The sequence below is a fragment of the Tamandua tetradactyla genome, chromosome 5 (assembly GCF_023851605.1).
Source record: "Tamandua tetradactyla isolate mTamTet1 chromosome 5, mTamTet1.pri, whole genome shotgun sequence".
In the NCBI taxonomy this organism is placed as follows: Eukaryota; Metazoa; Chordata; class Mammalia; order Pilosa; family Myrmecophagidae; genus Tamandua; species Tamandua tetradactyla.
This window is the reverse complement of record NC_135331.1, coordinates 62,484,090-62,501,768: the sequence shown is the minus strand read 5'-3', so window position 1 is coordinate 62,501,768 and position 17,679 is coordinate 62,484,090. Positions and strand designations below refer to the sequence as shown.

Here is a 17,679-nt window from a genome sequence, read left to right as displayed (position 1 = left end):
AACCACTTACCATGTCCTTTTATTGGATGATTTTGACCACTCAGTACCAGAGATGGAATTAATCTACAGAAGTTTGCAAAGTGATATTTTGAAAAATATCAATTCCCAATATATATTCTGGAATAGGAGATATGTGCACTGTATATCTTTGGGCTAGTAGCTGGCCAATTTGCGTTAGTAGTACTTAATGTGTTGCTTTAATATTTTGAGTCTCATACCCAATAATAGTTAAGGTAGGCCCTCCAGATCATGGCCATTTCCTGTGTATTAGCATGCATCCACTGTATTGTCCTACAATACCAAACCCTATGCTCATCAGTCAAGGACCAACAAATAGTTAAATGTGGTCTCTGATCCCTAGGGTCCCCATATATAGCCCTTATTAGGGACTCTTGACTCATCCCCTATGTGAGGGGATGAGGGAAAAAGGTGTTTGTCATGCCTCTTCAGTAGGTAGGATGGAGGGCCCCATATTTTGTAAGGGCTTTTTGGCCTGAATCTCATCACTTCATTCAATGATCTGCCTTCAAGTTTAGTGTATCTCTATTCTTTGGGTAATTTACTCCACTATCTTATTAGCACAGCATTCAGCTGTCTATCAATATCTTCCCTTTTAGTGCTTGCAGCTATTTTGTCAGCCTACATTTGTTTGTGTGACACATGGTTTGGGACACAGCCTGTAGTTCTTATGGCACAGCCTGTACCTCTGACTGCAGCTCCATTTCACTTTAGGTGTTCATATTCTCCTAAATCTGCTACTATTTGGGCAGTCTTGGAGATGGGCTAAATATGGGGACTAATTGACTAAAGATAGAAACTAATTGGCTAAAGATACCACTGATTTGAAGCACTAACTAAGAATGGCACCTTTAATAACCATAGTAAAAGTTTCACTATCTGGCCCAATAAAGATAGTGGTAGAAATTACATATTTCATTCTTAGCCTCTTTAGTATATCCTGCGGTTCATAAAGTATATTCCAATGCGGGGTGGCATGAGGTTATGTCCCCCACATTGGGCCATGTTTCTTTACACTGAGTTATGAGCCAATTTAATAATGCATTAGATTTATCCTGGGCAGCCAGGAGATACATACATTGGTGGAGGGAGATGTGAGTAGGACAAAATGGCAATTTGCTTATTTCAGGCTCTAAAGATAATATCCCTGTGCACCAGTGTCCCACAGATGCAGCAGCTAATTTGGTAAGACCTCCTTAAGTTTCTGTCTGCACTGATTCTCAATTTCACATCATTCAGAGACAGTATAATCCCTCATTGTGACCAGCCCCTTTTGGTCAGGAGGTGCTTCTGGGGCACTGGTGTCCCCCAACCTGGGGCTTATGGTGTTGATTCCATTCTGATTTAGCCTTTTGTTGGACCAGAGGATGAACAAGCCCATTTTCCTTATTTTCAATATGCGGTCAGACTGGGGCTCATCATCATCTGAAGAGAAGTCAGTGGTCCCAATCAGGGGAAGTTAGGATACATCTAATTTGCCCCTTGAGCAGCTTGCACCCTCTCGCCCTAGCACACTGACATACCAATATTTCAAAAATTTTAAGTTTCCATCTACACGGCAGAGCCTTTTGTTTAATGCATCTTATAAGTTTTCTTGGGCTATCTGTATGTCTCTTTCTAACTTAATTTCCTCTTCCAGGCAGTAAACTGAAGCTTTTACTGTCAGGGCCTTTTCCATAGCCAAACACACAGCCCCTTATATAGGCCCTGTGACAGCTGTGCTGATCTGATGGTTTTTCATTTTCTTAGGAAATCTTAATAGTTCTGTAGCCTGCTGCAAGATGACTAAAGGTCCAGCTGGGCAGTTTTTGCCATTCCCATACCTCCTTGTGGTCCCACTCACCCAGGAGGGCAGGCAACCCTGGAAAGTCTCCCTTCTTAGAATTCACGCTGTCAATAGCTGGGGTTCCCTTGGTTTCCAGGCTGGCTTGCCAATTGTCTTGGCTCAATGGAGCTTTTTCAGCCAAAAAAGCAAAGAAAACATCAGGCTCAGACTGTGACGTGAACTATATTAAGGGAACTTACATATAAGAGAAATCAAACAGCTCCAAAGGTGGCGGTACAGATGTGTGGAAGCAGCACACCACAATTAGGTGAAAATCAGCAGGGCCAGTTACCGGTTCTTGAACAAAGACATTCCATTGAGTATGAGAATATGGGTAAAGTGAGGTGCTTGCTTGATGGGAGACAGTAACAGTTCAAAGTTCCCGGTAATATCCAGGCCGTGCGTTGACCATCTGCCTCCCTAGTGATAAACCTAGGGAGCTGGATAAACTTCTACTAACTGCCCAAAGTCACACAGGCTGCTGTGTGCTCAGCTTCCACAGAATCTTAGGGAAATACTTGGGCCCTAGGCTCCCACACAACCTTATAATGTAATCTTTTTATTACCTCCATTTATAGGAAAGTAAACTGAGTCACAAATTCCTCATGTGACCAATCGAAGGATTCACATGAGTTTCTAATGAATTGGTCCTGGGATACAGGAATTGTGATTTTTAATCCAACTATTTTTCAGCAATATCCTATATACAGTCCTCTGGTTTAGACGTCAGCAGATAATTAGTATATTATGTCCAGCTACTTAAGCTGAGGTGGGATGAGGACTAAAACTAGGGAATAGGTTATTCAATAATGTAATTTTTTTAAAAAGGTCTAAGAAAAAGCAAGTATGCTGGTTTTGTTTGTCATCACCCTTCTCTGATACCAGTCCTTTGTTTTCTTATTGACTGCAGGAGAGTACAAATGACTCAGGCTTTTCCATCATGGCAGCATTCCGCAACCAGAAAAAAAGGAATGATCCATTCATGAGCACGTAAACCAGGAGCTACAATCCATTACTGACATTGTTTGGCACCTACTGGCAGGAAGCAGCTCACCTTCTGCATCCTTCTCAGATTCTAAAAAGGCAAACCTGAATTTTGTGCAAGCAGTGGCCAGTTTCCCTCAAATTGGAGAAGGTCTCTCTGCACAATATAACCAAAGAACTATAGAGAAAAGTGAACAGCTTGGAAAGCATATATGGGGCAGGAGGGGCAGGAGGATTACCAGCTATGAAAACCACTATATTTCCCTTTAATTATGCTTACACTCATTTAGTTTAGAGTTGTTCATTTGCCAGTGAACGGATTAATACAGTAGAAAATCAGACAATCTGAGGTCTGGGAAACCAACTGATAGTCCTAAGGTTAAGTTGGAATAAAGTTAAAAATCCAATTACCAGCCAAATATAGATGTTTAGAAAGTTCGAGTTTAGATGTTTCAGGACTGGGGCACATATTAAGGGATTTAAGGTAGGGACTACACAAATCTCAATTTCTGGCCACAGAGGTAAGAGGATGCAGCTTCAGTGGCATAAACCCATATCTCCTTCTAATTTAAGGTCACAGATAGCACTTTCCTTGCTCTAGTTTGCTAGCTGCCAGAACGCAACACCCAAGAGATGGATTGACTTTTAATAAAAGGGGATTTATTTTGTTAGTTCTGCATAGGAAAGGCAGCTAACTTTCAAGTGAGGTTCTCTCTTACATGGGAAGGCACAGGATGCTGGCCCTCTCTCCAGGCCTCTAGGTTCCAACAACTTTCCCGGGGTGATTTCTTTCTGCATCTCCAAAGCCCTGGGCTGAGTTGTGTGTACTGAGATGAGGTATGCTAAGCTGCTTGGTCTGTGCTACCTTGAGCTCTCTCATTTAAGCACCAGCCAGTTAAATCAAACATCATTCATTGCAGTAGGCACGCCTCTTAGCCGACTGCAGATGTAAACAACAACAGATGAGGTTCACACGCCATTGGCTCCTGTCCACAGCAATAGATCTAGGCACCTTTACCTGGCCAAGCTGACAACTGACTCTAACTACCACAGTCCTGAGGTACTATTTCCTAGAAAGTAAAAGCAGAAAGCTCACAGTCTTAAAATCTGAGAAACAAGAAGCTGTTTCACATTCACTTAGCAAAACAATGGCAAATCAATCTCAAGAGAACTTTGGGAGGATCTGAAGTAGCACCATGATTACCATTTGATTAACTGTGAAGAAGAGACAGTGCTACCAGGAATCACCTGTGTGTACTTCGGGGCATAGATGAAACAGGGTAAAAGCATATTATATAATAACATATATTAATAATTATATGTTATTTTAAAAAATAAAAGCAAAAGGAACCATTTTTGACCTCCAACCTGATATAATAAAATATTAGAATTATGGAAGTCAGATGAAAATAAACATTCAATGCTTCTGAAGTGATCTCATTATGGCAATTCTAGTGATTGTGCATAGGGCATAAAAATGCCCCAGATCCACTGCCTGCAAACTTACTTCTATTCATCTATTTAAACCCTCTCCACACATGGGTCTCCTACAAGCCTGGCTTTGGCTCTGTGCTGCCTTTTCTTCTTTCGTCCATTTGGATTTGGCAGCCATGTTTATTTTGTTATACGTTTCGTAATTTTAGTAAATGATCACTCTTCGCATAGTTTTTCGGTTGTGTTACCTGCAGTTCGTGGGGAGGAGGAGATTGAACACATGTGACTATAGACTTACAAAAATTCTAAGTATAATACGGAAACCCGAACTGAAATTGAAAATTAGCAACTAACACAATTTCCTCTCTTTCAGATATTAACTAGGGAATCAGAACAAAAATCAAAAGCATCCACATGACACTGGCAATAAAGGTAGTCATAGGTAATTCACACTGTTGTTTCAAAACAAGCAAAGAAAATAGAAGTTCTTGTAGAGCAGCATTCATTTAAATTTAGGTTTTTAAAGAATTAGTAGGAGACCATTAATGTTCTCTCCTCAATGACCCAAAAGGCTTCTGTTGATGTTCTGAATTGTGTTCACTCTCAGTCCCTCTTGGAGGTGATTGAGAAAATCAAGCTTTTAATAGAACAAAGAGCGTATCTGTCAGCTCTATCCAAGATTTCAGGCATTGGTGCCTCTGATCATCAAATTGCTTTAGTTTTGCTCCTGACTCAAGAATGCAAAGTACTCTCAAGGAATTAAATTCTAGTCCCTTGGGGTTCTGTATACAAATAGAATGATTTGGTCAAGTAATCAAATGAGATTTGTTTAACAAAAAGATACAAACACAATTACTCAATTCTGAACAAAAATAGAAAGAGGAGAGTGGTCCAGCCGAAAAGTCAGTGTTTTACGGTAGGGAGAAAAGATTATAATAGGGAATCTAATATGAATGAGACAAATACGTGCCCAATTCTTAAAAGAAAGCACTAGACTAAAACCCTCCTGTTAAACGCTAAAATTTTAAAAGTGTGGTGTGATATAACCCTGTTTGTAGTCCCTATTTTTATTTTCTATAAGCAAACATCACAATGGATTAATTTCATGTAGAGTTCTCCAGGAGAATTTTGCAAGTAAAAGAAATAATAATCCACCAAAAAAGTGGGAGAATTATCAATCTTTTCTTTCCATCCTAATATTTTTCCAAAGATCTAATTTTTTTTCTAATAATTCCCAGATCTAGGAGGGAGAAAGGGGATGAGGGTCTATTTAATTAACTTACACATAGAGCTCAGGAAAATGCTACATAATTTAATGTTAATTCACTCCTTGTATAAGCATAGCACCATGTACAATGGAGGGCCTATAAAATAATATACATTTTTGTAATACTACGGATCATAAGTACACAAATAATATAAATAGAAATAAATGAGCTTTATAGCTTCAATGTTATTTTTAATTTATGCAAGTTTCAAACCAAATATTAAGTAAGATCCTTTTTGTGTATACATTCTAATACAATTATTTTATCAGAAAATAAGCAGAGACTGAGGTAATGTGGAAGTATTAATACTTGATTTCTCCCTGAAATTCTTCTAAGAACTTCTAAGTAATATTTTTGTACTCTGAAAATGTATATCTGTTTAAGACCTACTCTTTCAAATAGAGGAAATTTTAAAGAATCAATATTTTTAAAATTCACTCGCCAGTTATGCAAATATATATGAAATTTGGCTAGAAATTTTTCATCCTTCCTGATTTCAGTCAGTTGTTCTTATGAAATAATTTATTTTATGGTTTTGCAATGAATTTCAAAATCCCCTGAAAGTTGCCTTTTGGATAATTTTTTGGTTGATCCTAAAAGAAGTTAGACAGTGGGCCACGGTGGCTCAGCAGGCAGAGTTCTTGCCTGTCATGCCTGAGATCCGGGTTTGATTCCCAGTGCCTGCCCATGCACAAAATGAAAACAAAAAAAAATAAAAGAAGTTAGAAAATCCTGAATGCTAAGGTTTATTTATTCTATTTGTTTTAGTTTAAAGATGCGTGAGTTTTTACAGGCAACATGCTTATGTACTTTTCAATAAATTTCATAGTGATAGAAGATTTTCAAAACTCTGTATTCAATACAGAGTATGCAGAGTCTGTATACTGCAAGTTTCTTCCCAAAGCAGTTACTTCTGTATACATTGTCAAAACTTCACTTTTATTTTGAAGGGACAGATGGTGTTTATATTTCAGAAAATATTTTCTAGGTGTACAACAGAAAGCCACTTATCATGATAGAGGAGGTAACCAAATTTCAATACTTTGATTTGCAAGTTCATGGTTCATTTTTAAACTCAAAAGCCCTTTTGGTGCTTTTCCCTATTACCAGAAAATATCTGTGTGGTCAAATGACTGCCATGGTCTTGATTCATCTCATTACTATGTATTGGGACTTTTTTTTTACTAAGGTTTATAAAATATATAAATCTATTCAATTGTACAACATTGGGGGAAAGAAACCTTTTTTTTTCTTTTTTTTTTGTGTGGAATGCTCACTCCTCTCTGTGGCTACCTTGCTTATACCCATGGCTGTTACTGGCTCAAGAAAGTGAGCCAAATATCAATTCTTATATTAACTATAAGTAAACATGAATCTCTTTTATTTTTGGAAAAAAATAGGAATACTAAGCTATAATTTTTAAAACTCAATGGATTTTCTTGCTCTGAAGACCACTAAGAAAGCAAAAAATTCTGAACCCAAATAAAAAAGAGATACTTGAGAAGAAAGAAGCATAAAGAAGGTAAGAGTTGTGCTAAGTAAACTGTACTTGCCTAGATCTTTGAAGGCTCTTGGTCTAAATGTAACCTAAGCCCTGAAAGACAGAGAAAGGAAATGTAAATCCTGAATACAGGTGAAATTTTCTTAGTACCAGGTTCAATGAACATGCAACTCCAGAATGAAAAATTAATCCCATAAATATTAGAAATGAGGTTCAAAATGAAAGGAGAAGACAAGGAAATAACAGTTGAGAAAAATTTTTTGATCAGATTTGATAGGGTTGGGTAAGCTCTATTGCATATACAAAATCCAATGCTCAATCTAATTTCATCCAGCTATGAGTTCTCAAAAACAAATATCGGTAACTTTAACTCAGTCAAGATAAGCAAATAGAACTGTAGAAATTTCTGTAACAAACAGAATAACCTTACTTCAGGAATTTACTTTGGAACTCTTGGACAGGGATAACAAGTTACTAGAGAAATACCATAGTTAAATTTCAAGCAGATTGTTTTGGTGAAAAGGTGACACATTGGAAAGGTGTAAAAGCCAGTCCAAAAGTCAATGTATTCTTTTCTCAGCAAACTGTATCTCCTCTTTTAAAGGAAAGAGTGTGTCTGGCTGTCATTTTTGTGCAGCATAATTTTTAACTTACTGGTCACTTTTTGTTTGTTGGGACAAATTTACATAAAATAATATTTACTCTTTTTAGGTATGTAATTCAACAAACTTATTCATTCATGTAATTATCACAACAAACAAGACAGCGAATATTGTCATCACCCCAAAAGTTCTCTCCCTGCATTTTTACAGTCCAACTCTTCCCCTCACCCTAGCCACTGGTCAGATTCCTGACTCTACACTTCTCCCCTTTCTAGGATACCTAAAACAGAATCATTATACTATATAGATTGTTTATAGGATCTTTCACTTAGCATAATGCTTCTGAAGTTCTTCCATATTTTTGCATATATTAGTTTCCCATGGCTGCTTTAGCAAATTACCACAAACTTAATGGCTAAAACAACCAGATATTCTTCTATAGTTCTGGCAGTCAACAGTTCAAAATGAGTATTAAAGGGCTAAAGTCAGCTGGGGTGTTTCTTTCTGGAGGCTCCAGGGAACATCCATTCTTTGACTATTACAGATTCTAGAGGCTGCTAGCAATCCTTAGCTCTTGGATGCATCACTCCAATCTGTGCTTCTGTTGTTACATCATTTTCTCTTTCTCTTTGTTCTTCTGCCTCCCCCTTATAAGGACACCTCTGATTGCCCCAGGTCAAAATGGAAAACCCAGGGTAATCGTTAGTTTAATTGCATCTGCAAACTCCTTTTTTTTTTTGCCTGGTAAGGCAACATTCACAGGTTCTTGGGATTAGGATGTAGGATCTTTGAAGGGGAAGTGGCACTATTCAGTCTATCACATGACATATATCAGTGTTTAGATCCATTTAATTTCTGAATAATATTTTATTATATAGATATATCTCAATTATTTTATACATCCACTGGGAGGGGTGGATGTTGACATTTTTCAAATTTGGGGTAGTTATTTAAAAAGTTACTATGAATATTAGTGTATAAATCATTGTGTTGACATGCTATTTTCATTTCTCTTGGGTAGACAGATATATAGAAGTCAAATTCCTAGTTTGTAAAGCAAATGTACAACTCACTTTATATGAAGTATAAAAATTGTTTTGCAAAGTGGCTGTACCAGTTTTCATTCCTATCAGGGATGTATGAGAGTCTTTCTTGGATTGAATTTTCAGGTGTTTGCCATTGTACTAGGTATGCAATAGTATTTCATTGGGGTCATAATGGCATTTCCCTAACTGAGCCTCTTGCACTCCATCAATGCAGGGTAGTATGCAGAGAAAGCATGACTGGAGAAAGAAGAATCAATGGAGATGAGAATTAGAGTTGTACAGAGAGCAATTTCTATGTTTACTCGATCCCTTCCCACAGAGACACATGCTTCATTCAGATGCTCATCTGTCTGAATGTCCCTGAGTTTATGAAAATTGATCCCGAGTCCGTATAATAAACACTGTTCATTTGTATAAACTAGTTTGAGTTCTCAGTTGTTTCAATGGGAGTCCTATTTAATACCCAAAGTTAGGGGTTGTTAGGATCAAATAGTTCCAGTGTAGTGAGATACTTTTGCTTGAGGAAAAAGGCCCTGTGGGCTAACAGTGAAGAGAAATGGTTGGCTTTAATAGAAAGGATGTTGAGATATTTTGACAAATTTAGGATACCCTGTGATAGGCAGAAGTTTAGTATGTCCTGCAAGATTCCTACACCTGGAGCACATGCCCTGTGTAATCCCCTCCCCGTATATGTGAGTAGGACTTGTAAATGTGATCAGATACCACTTTTCTGCTTAGGTTAAATTATATGGCAAAGGGGAAGGGATTTTGTGGTAGTAATAAAAGTCTGTAATCAGTTGACATTAAGCTAGTTAAGAGGGATTAAGCTAGTCAAGATGGAGATTAGCTGGGAGGGCCTGATCTAACTAGGGACCACTTTTAAAGTGGAGTAAAGCAGATTTAGACTCAGAGAGGGGAGAATTCAGAGGTATTTAAAGTAGCAGAGATGCACTCCCATTGATCTGGAAGAATAAATTGTCATGTGGAGAATACTATGTGGTAGTGAATGGTGGATGGCTTCTGGGAACTGAAGGCCACACTGCTACAGCACATGGAACCCAGCGCTTCCAATGGCCAGTGAGCCTGTAAGAGGATGTCAAGGCTCACATGAGACTGTAGCGGGGACTGACACCTTCATTATAGCCTAGTAAAAGCCTGAGCAGGAGACCCAGCCAACCTGAACCCCGGAACCACAGAAAATGTGAGATAACAGATATGTGTTGTTTTAAGCTGCTAAGTTTGTGGTGATCTGTTATGCATTAATATAGAACTAATACACTTCCCATATCAATGAAAACTCCTTTCATACATGTGATGTTGTAACCGAAATCACTTTCCTACACAATGAAAATAAGATTTTCCTCACCGAAAATATGCTTGGTGTGTATGGGACGAGAGGGGTTTTAGAGTTTTCTTAGATACAACAGAAAGGCCCATGAACATGGTGTCTTCTAATACTGCATTAGTGTGAATTAATATATACCATACTTTCCTGGTAAATCCATTAAGGTTGTTGCTGTTGGTCTGTTTTGTTTTAATGGGAGAGATTAGAGAAATGAGGGGAGGTAAGGGAAAACAGTCAGAGTACTACCTGGTAAAGATAAGGAGGGAAAGATCATCCAATGGAAAATACCAGCCACCTGACCAAAGTTAAGGAAAGGAGTGGCAAATTTCAGAAGGGTGAATACCTGTGATAGTGAAAAACCATATATTTATCTTAATTATATTGGAAAGGAAAAAATGCTGGTCCTATCCAAACTTACCTAATTTGATTTCCTTCTCCTTTGTATAGTTAATGTCAGCAAATTCAGCATCAGGAAGATGAATTTTGTTTAGCACAAAAATAACCAAATTCTTACTGGGTTTATCGCATTATGGAGTTGCCGCTGATAGCTTCAGCCGGGCCACGCGACCGGTACACTGGGTGGGTTTGGGGCGAGCTCGCAGGGAATTAACCTGGGTAAGCTGGAGCCGGCGCTTTCCCCAGCCGGCGGTCACGAGAAAAGTCTTCACTGAGGCCAGATTCGGGTTAACGCTTTTATTGATACACACCGGGATGGGCCACCCGGGAACCCGAGGAGTGAGACGTCTGTGGTCCGAAGACCCAGGGGCTCGGACGACCCAGAGCGGGGTAAGCGTGGGGCTTAAGTACTCTCGGGGAGGGGTGGAGTCTTGGGCGTACACGTCAGAGGGAGACAGCCACTCACACAAGCCAGGCAGCAATTGCTAAGCTTTAGGCAGGTGTGGAGCTATAATTAGGAATAGAGAAGCGAGGAGAAAAACAGGAAAGGCTGTGGGTTTGTGGCGAGCTGCGGAAGTGGGCGGTCTACAACAAGAGGGGGAAGGGGGGAACAGAGAGGGGAGTTACAGGTACGGAGGGCAGAGAGTGAATGTAGAGAGGGAGAGAAGGGTTAAAAAATTTTAAGCATGGCTAGGCTCCAGTCCCTGAGAAATATGCCACATGGAGTAATTTCTCTTTTGAGGTATTAAAAAAAAAACTGTAAGAGGTATGTAATGGTAAGAACTCCCTTTTATTCCTGGGGAAACTAAGGCACAGAGTAAGAAGCAAAAAGGAAATGATATATCTGGGACTTTATTCTAGACATCTCATCTCTACACCACTCTCTACTGCTAATTAGAATACCCTCCCTAATTAGAATACCTGAAAACCACCTCATTCCTGATGGCCAGCATTTAATTTAAGAATATTTTCTTAAGTAGCTGATTATTTCATTATCAACTGGTAAGTGAAGAGAAAAATTGGTAAATTAACATTTTCCCAGTACTCCCTGAATGCCAGGCATAATATTAAAAATTTCATATTATCTTGCATCATTTATTTCTTGCAAACAACCCTCCAGGGAGATGTTCTTATTCTTATTGTAGTGATGAGGAATTACTTTTAGAGAGGTTAAATGGTTTGCCCAAAGGAACCATGGAGCAAGTTACTACATGACAGTGTCATGGGAACACAGGCTCAGTACACAACAGAAACTTTCAGGAAATGACCACTGCATTACTTACACAGCATGAAGGGTCCAAAAGAACAGAAGAGACCCCATCATGGCTGGTCTTCCAGGGGGGCCAACTGCTCACTCAGTATCAGTGGATGGCAGTTCTGCATGTCTCACTTCATGTTCGAGAAGATGAAGCTATGCTGTTTGAATGTAGTATTTATCCACTCTGTGTGTAGCCACTGAGCATTCCTGCCTTGATTAGCATCTGGAGCTGCCTGTTTCCAATTTCCAGATTTAGGATCTGGCTGGACCTTCTCATTAGACTTACATCTCCCCCAAGTTGTGGGATGGAAACTGAAATATCATCACACAATAAGAGAGGAGGAAGGGAGAAGGTGGGCAGTGGTTGGACAATGGCTGTCTGTGTGATACCCGAGAGTGCTTTTTCAACTTTGCTAAGCCATGACTAAACAGCTTTTCTGATAATATTTATTTCATCATCGTTTTCTATCTAATGTCTCAAATTTATAAAGTACCCTTTGTCATAATTTTTTTTTTCAGGGAAAGTGTTCAGCTACTAAGGGTAACACTCAGATAAAAGAACAGGGATTTAGACACCAAGAAAAAGTAGGATACAAATACCAAAAATGCCCAAAAAGAAGGGATAACGAGTTGTCATCTATGGGGTGAACTTGTAAAACATGCACTAGGACATGCTGGTAGGAAACTAATTCTAATTATTATATTTTATGTTATAATATTTTAAAGCCAAGCAGTAGAGAGTGGTGTAGAGATGAGATGTCTAGAATAAAGTCCCAGATATATCATTTCCTTTTTGCTTCTTACTCTGTGCCTTAGTTTCCCCAGGAATAAAAGGGAGTTCTTACCATTACATACCTCTTACAGTTTTTTTTTTAATACCTCAAAAGAGAAATTACTCCATAACGCAAGTATGCTAGATATTTCCCCAAGTGGAAACTGTGAGGAAATTTGGGGAATATATTTTTACTTTCAAGTAAATGTATTATGATGAACCCATTGGAGTAGTTTTGATGAATATGATCTTGAAATGAATAATGTTGCTTTTAATTTATTTAACTTCATATCTTTCTGTGTTGGCTTAATGTTATCATTGATAAACTTACATTACTTACACAATTAAAAAATACACAAATACATACAGATGTATACATATACTCAAGCACACACATGCAAACAGCCACACACACAGATATGCACTAGCTGGCCTGTTACTGCTTCGACAAGTCGTTAACCTTCATTACATGGACAAATCTCTAAGGCTGCTCTCCATCAGGCTACTGAGAGTTGTTCTTGTTATAAACACTGCAGATGCAAATCAGCACCTTAATTTTGAGCATCTGCTTTTGTGATTTTAATTTTGAATGTTCGTATTTCAAACAGCTGTTCATTTTCTCCATTATGCTTTCTTCTTTAATGAAGGTATAGCTTTTTATAAGATGTGCAAACCATATGTGAACACCTCGATGAAATTCTACATATGGAACTGCACTTATTAACCAGGTCCACGTTTTGAAACGTTTCCAGCTTCTCAGCTTTCATAGTCAATTATTCCGCTTCACCCCTGAGATAATGTTCATGACAGTTTAATACACATTGATCATCTTTCTATATAAGTAGTATCGCCTCAATTATATTGCCTCAATTTTAGCTGCTCAAGTGAATAGCTGCCTAATTTTAAGGGGTCCCCCCAGACTTCACCTTCAAATGAATTTTGTATACTTACTATAGCACATAATCTAATTCATACCATTTCAAACATATTCATTAAATTTGGTGAGCCCTCAGGTTCATTTTTAAATGCCTCTCCTTTTTAAGGCTCCCCAAAGCAAAACTGGCATATGCTAATATGAGGTTTGAAACTACTCCATCCCAACATACTCTGCAATCTTGGTAACAATATATCTAGCTGATTTCTAATAAAGTGGTAATAGATGCACAGGCTGATATTTACAGACATGATTTATGTTAATGTACATTATATCTAAACTATCTGTAAAACAGACTCAGAATACAAAGAACAAAATTTTTGGTAGAAAAGTCAAAGATGGAGATGATAAAATAATTTATATTAAGAATGAGAAACCTGAGGTGTAATTTAGAGATGATTTCATAAATATGAAACATTACCATACGAAATGGAGAAAGATTATTCTTTCCCTCTGCTCAGGCCAGAACCAAAAATAAAATTGATAATAATAATAGTAATAATAAACTGAAACTGATGCATGAACATTTTAGATGAGGAAAAATTAAACGTTCCTCACAGGGAGAATTGTTAAATATACACAACCTCTCTTTCCTGAGGTCTATAAAGATGGAAATGATACCAATCTGTCAGGAACGATTTAGTTTCAGTACTTTCTGGAAACTGGATAATGATCTTTAAAGAACATTTTTAACCTTCCAGTTCATTTTTTTTTTCTCATGGGCAGGCACCAGCAATTGAACCCAGGTCTCTAGTATAGCAGGTGAGAACTCTGCCTGTGCCACTATTGCCAGCCCTCAGTTCATTTTTAATGACACATATTAAAATATAAAGTATATATGGTGAATAAAGAAAGTTTATCTTCAACAAATTAGTATTAGAAAACAAATGTTCATAATGTGAACATGTTTTACTCTGTTACTATCCAATTTACATCATATTTATATGGTGCTACAAGTCACAACAAGAAAGATAAATGTTCCATATTTTGCAAAACCAGAGAGAGATGTCTTTATTTGGCATTAACTTAAAATCGAGTTATTTTTTCAAAGACACAGATGTCCTATTAAATGTCAGTGAAATTGAACATGTATACTCTTTGGGAAAAAAATATATGATGCTATTATTTTACCCCACAAAGAACTCTTGCATCAGATATTTTAATTGTCAGTCATATTTGCAGATTGTAATCACGAAATATCTAATTTGTCATTTGGATCAAAAACAGAACAATTGGAGTTGCAGCTAAAGATAAGCAAATCACTCAAAGAACACAGTGTCTAACTTTAACAGGTTTCATGGTTGAGCATTCAATGACCCCATTGTTCAAAAGGAAAAGGAAAACTGTAACGATGATTTGGTTCCGATGAAAAATGACAGTGTTAGAATAAAGGTAATGTACATGGATGAAGCACATCTGTTTAGTGTGGAACAGATAACAGCCATGTTGCTGACCAAATTAAAGGAAACTGCTGAAAACAACCTCAAGGAACTGGTAACAGTTTGTGTTATTTCAGTCCCCTTCTTCTTCCTGGATATGAAGAGGGGATCTGTGTTAGATGCTGCACAGATTGTTGGCCTAAACAATGCTTGAGACTCAGGAATGATATGACTGCTGTTGCTTTGAATTGTGGAGTTTATATGCAAGATCTCCCAGCCTGTATGAGAAACCAGAGAGTGGATTCTGTTGATATGGGACATTGGGCTTTTCAAGTGTCTGCCTGTGCCTTTAACAAAGGAAAATTGAAGTTACTGGGAAACGCTTTTAATCCTTTCTTGAGAGGAGAAAACTTTGACAAAAAATTAATGGAACATCTTTTTGTGCAGAATTTAAGACCAAGTACAAATTGAATGTAAAATCCTAAATTCAAGCACTCTGTATCAGGAGTGTAAAAAGTTACAAAGGCTAATGAGCTCAAACAGTACAGGCATCCCAATCGATATAAGTGCTTTATGAATACAAAAATGTTTTGGGGGAAAGATGAACAAGTCACAATTTGAAGAGCTCTATGCTGAACTTCCAGAAGAAATACAAGTATATCTTTATGTACTGATGGAACAAACTCAGCTAAAAGTAGAATATATGAGAGCTGTTGAGATCGTTGGAGGTACTAAACAAATTCCAGCTGTGAAATGCAAAGCTGAAGAGTTCTTCGGAAAAGACATTAGCCCAATCCTTAATTCAGATGAAGCAGGAACCAGAGGATGTGCATTACAGTGCACAAGTCTTTCCCTGGCATTTAAGGTTAGAGAGTTTTCTGTCACAGATGTAATTCCTTTTGTAATATTTCTGGTCTGGAATCACGATTGAGAAGACACTGAAGGTGTTCATGAAGGGTTCAGCTGCAACCATGCTAAACCTTTCTCCAAAGTGCTCAGCTTCTACAGAAAGGGCCCTGTGGAGCTAGAAGCTTTCTATTCTGATCCTCAAGGAATTCCATATAGAGAAGCAAAATAGGCCACTTTGTAGTCAAAAATGTTTCTGCCCAGAAAGATGGAGAAAAATCGAAGGTGAAAGTCAAAGTGCAGATTAATAGCCATGGTATTTTCACCATCTCTATAGCAATTATGGTGGAGAAGGTCCCAACTGAAGAAAATGAAGGGTCACCTGTTGAAGTGGACATGAAATGTCTAACTCAGAGACCACCAGAAAACCCCAACAGTGATAAAAATATCCAGCAAAACCAGTGAAGCTGGAAAACACTGCCCCAGGTACTGATGGTAACAAACCTCACAGGCTCCCCCCTTCATCTGAATTTACCTCAGAGGAAAACAAAATCCCAGACACTGACAAGGTCAATGAATCCAACTTGGTCTAGTGGTTAGGGAAAAACCTTCTTGACACATATATTGAGACAGAAGGTAGGATGATACTGCAGGGAAAGTTGGAAAAAGGAAAGACATGATAAAAATGTGGTAAAAGAATATATGTACGAGTTCAGGGACCAGCTTTGTGGACCATATGAAAAATTCTTAAGTGAGCAGGGTCATCAGCGTTTTCTAAAGCTCTTCACAGAGACTGAAGACCGGCTCTATGGAGAAGGTAAAGACTAAGCTTACCAAGCCTATGTTGACAAATTGGAAGACTTAATGAAAACCGGCACTCCAATTAAAATCTGGTTTCAGGAAGTTGGGAAACAGCCAAAAATATTTGAAAAATTAGGACAGAGGCTCTAGCACTATGCCAAGAGAACAACTGACTTCAGAAATAAGGATAAGTATAACTATATGGATGAGTCTGAAATGAAGACAACTGAGAAGTCTGTCAGTGAAGAGGTGGACTGGATGAACAATATCATGAATGCACAGGGTATAAAAGAATTTGGAGCATGATCCCTTTGTCTGAAGTCAGGAAATTAAAAAAAAAAAGAAGGAATTTAATAACACTTGTGATCCCAGTATAACACAACCCAAGCCAAAAATCAAAACAGTCCAAACTGGAAAGGACTCCAAACAGCTCAAATGTTGATAAAAAGGAAGAAGATTTAGCCCAGATGATTTTGGTGTTGAGCCTCCACATCAGAATGCTAACTGCTACCCTGATGAAAAGTGCTCAGCTAATGTGGACTTGAACTACAGAAAGTGAATAAAATATTTTTGCCTAGTTTGTGAGCTTAACATCCTGAGACTATTCATATTTCATTTCTTAAGAATGTTTAGAAATGTTGTATAATATACAGAAGAATAAAAAGCTTAAAAGTCTGTACTCTTTTTGATCCTAAAAAGGAAAATTGCCTTGGTAACTTTCAGATTCCTATGAAATTGTGAATTTCATACTAAGCTTCTGTGCAGTATTACCATTTGCATCACTAAAGATGAAATTGACTTTTGTCTTTCAGAGGAAAAAAAAATGTTCCAGGGCATTGCGATTAAAACTTTTAATCAATAGATCCTATGCCTTTAAAAGCAATGTTGTTTATCTGTTATTTTTATACTAGGAAATATTGAAAATATAATCCAATCCTCAAGGAAACCCACAATGGAAAAATTTGGGCCCCAAGAATACAATATACCTCATCATGCTGAATGTCATCAAATTTCATGTATGACATGATCAATGATAAATATTTCCAAAGAAAATGCAAAAGTGCCATAACTCTTACAATTTAATAATGCTAAACTACAGGGAAATACCTTTCCAGCTAAAGTTTATGCAGCAATCCCTTGAAATGCAATTCTCACTTTATCCAATTGTAGATATAATTTTACTTTATATGAACTTTTCATATCTTAAAATATTTTGTCTTAATAATATTACAGTGTCTCTCAATGGCTTAAAGTGCCATTTTATTCTTTC

General features: G+C 37.7%; 1 pseudogene; it reads left to right on the top strand.

The window, feature by feature from the left end:
• Positions 1 to 14,608: 14,608 nt before the first annotated feature.
• LOC143683117 (heat shock protein 105 kDa pseudogene) lies at positions 14,609 to 16,968 on the top strand (annotated as a pseudogene).
• Positions 16,969 to 17,679: the final 711 nt, after the last annotated feature.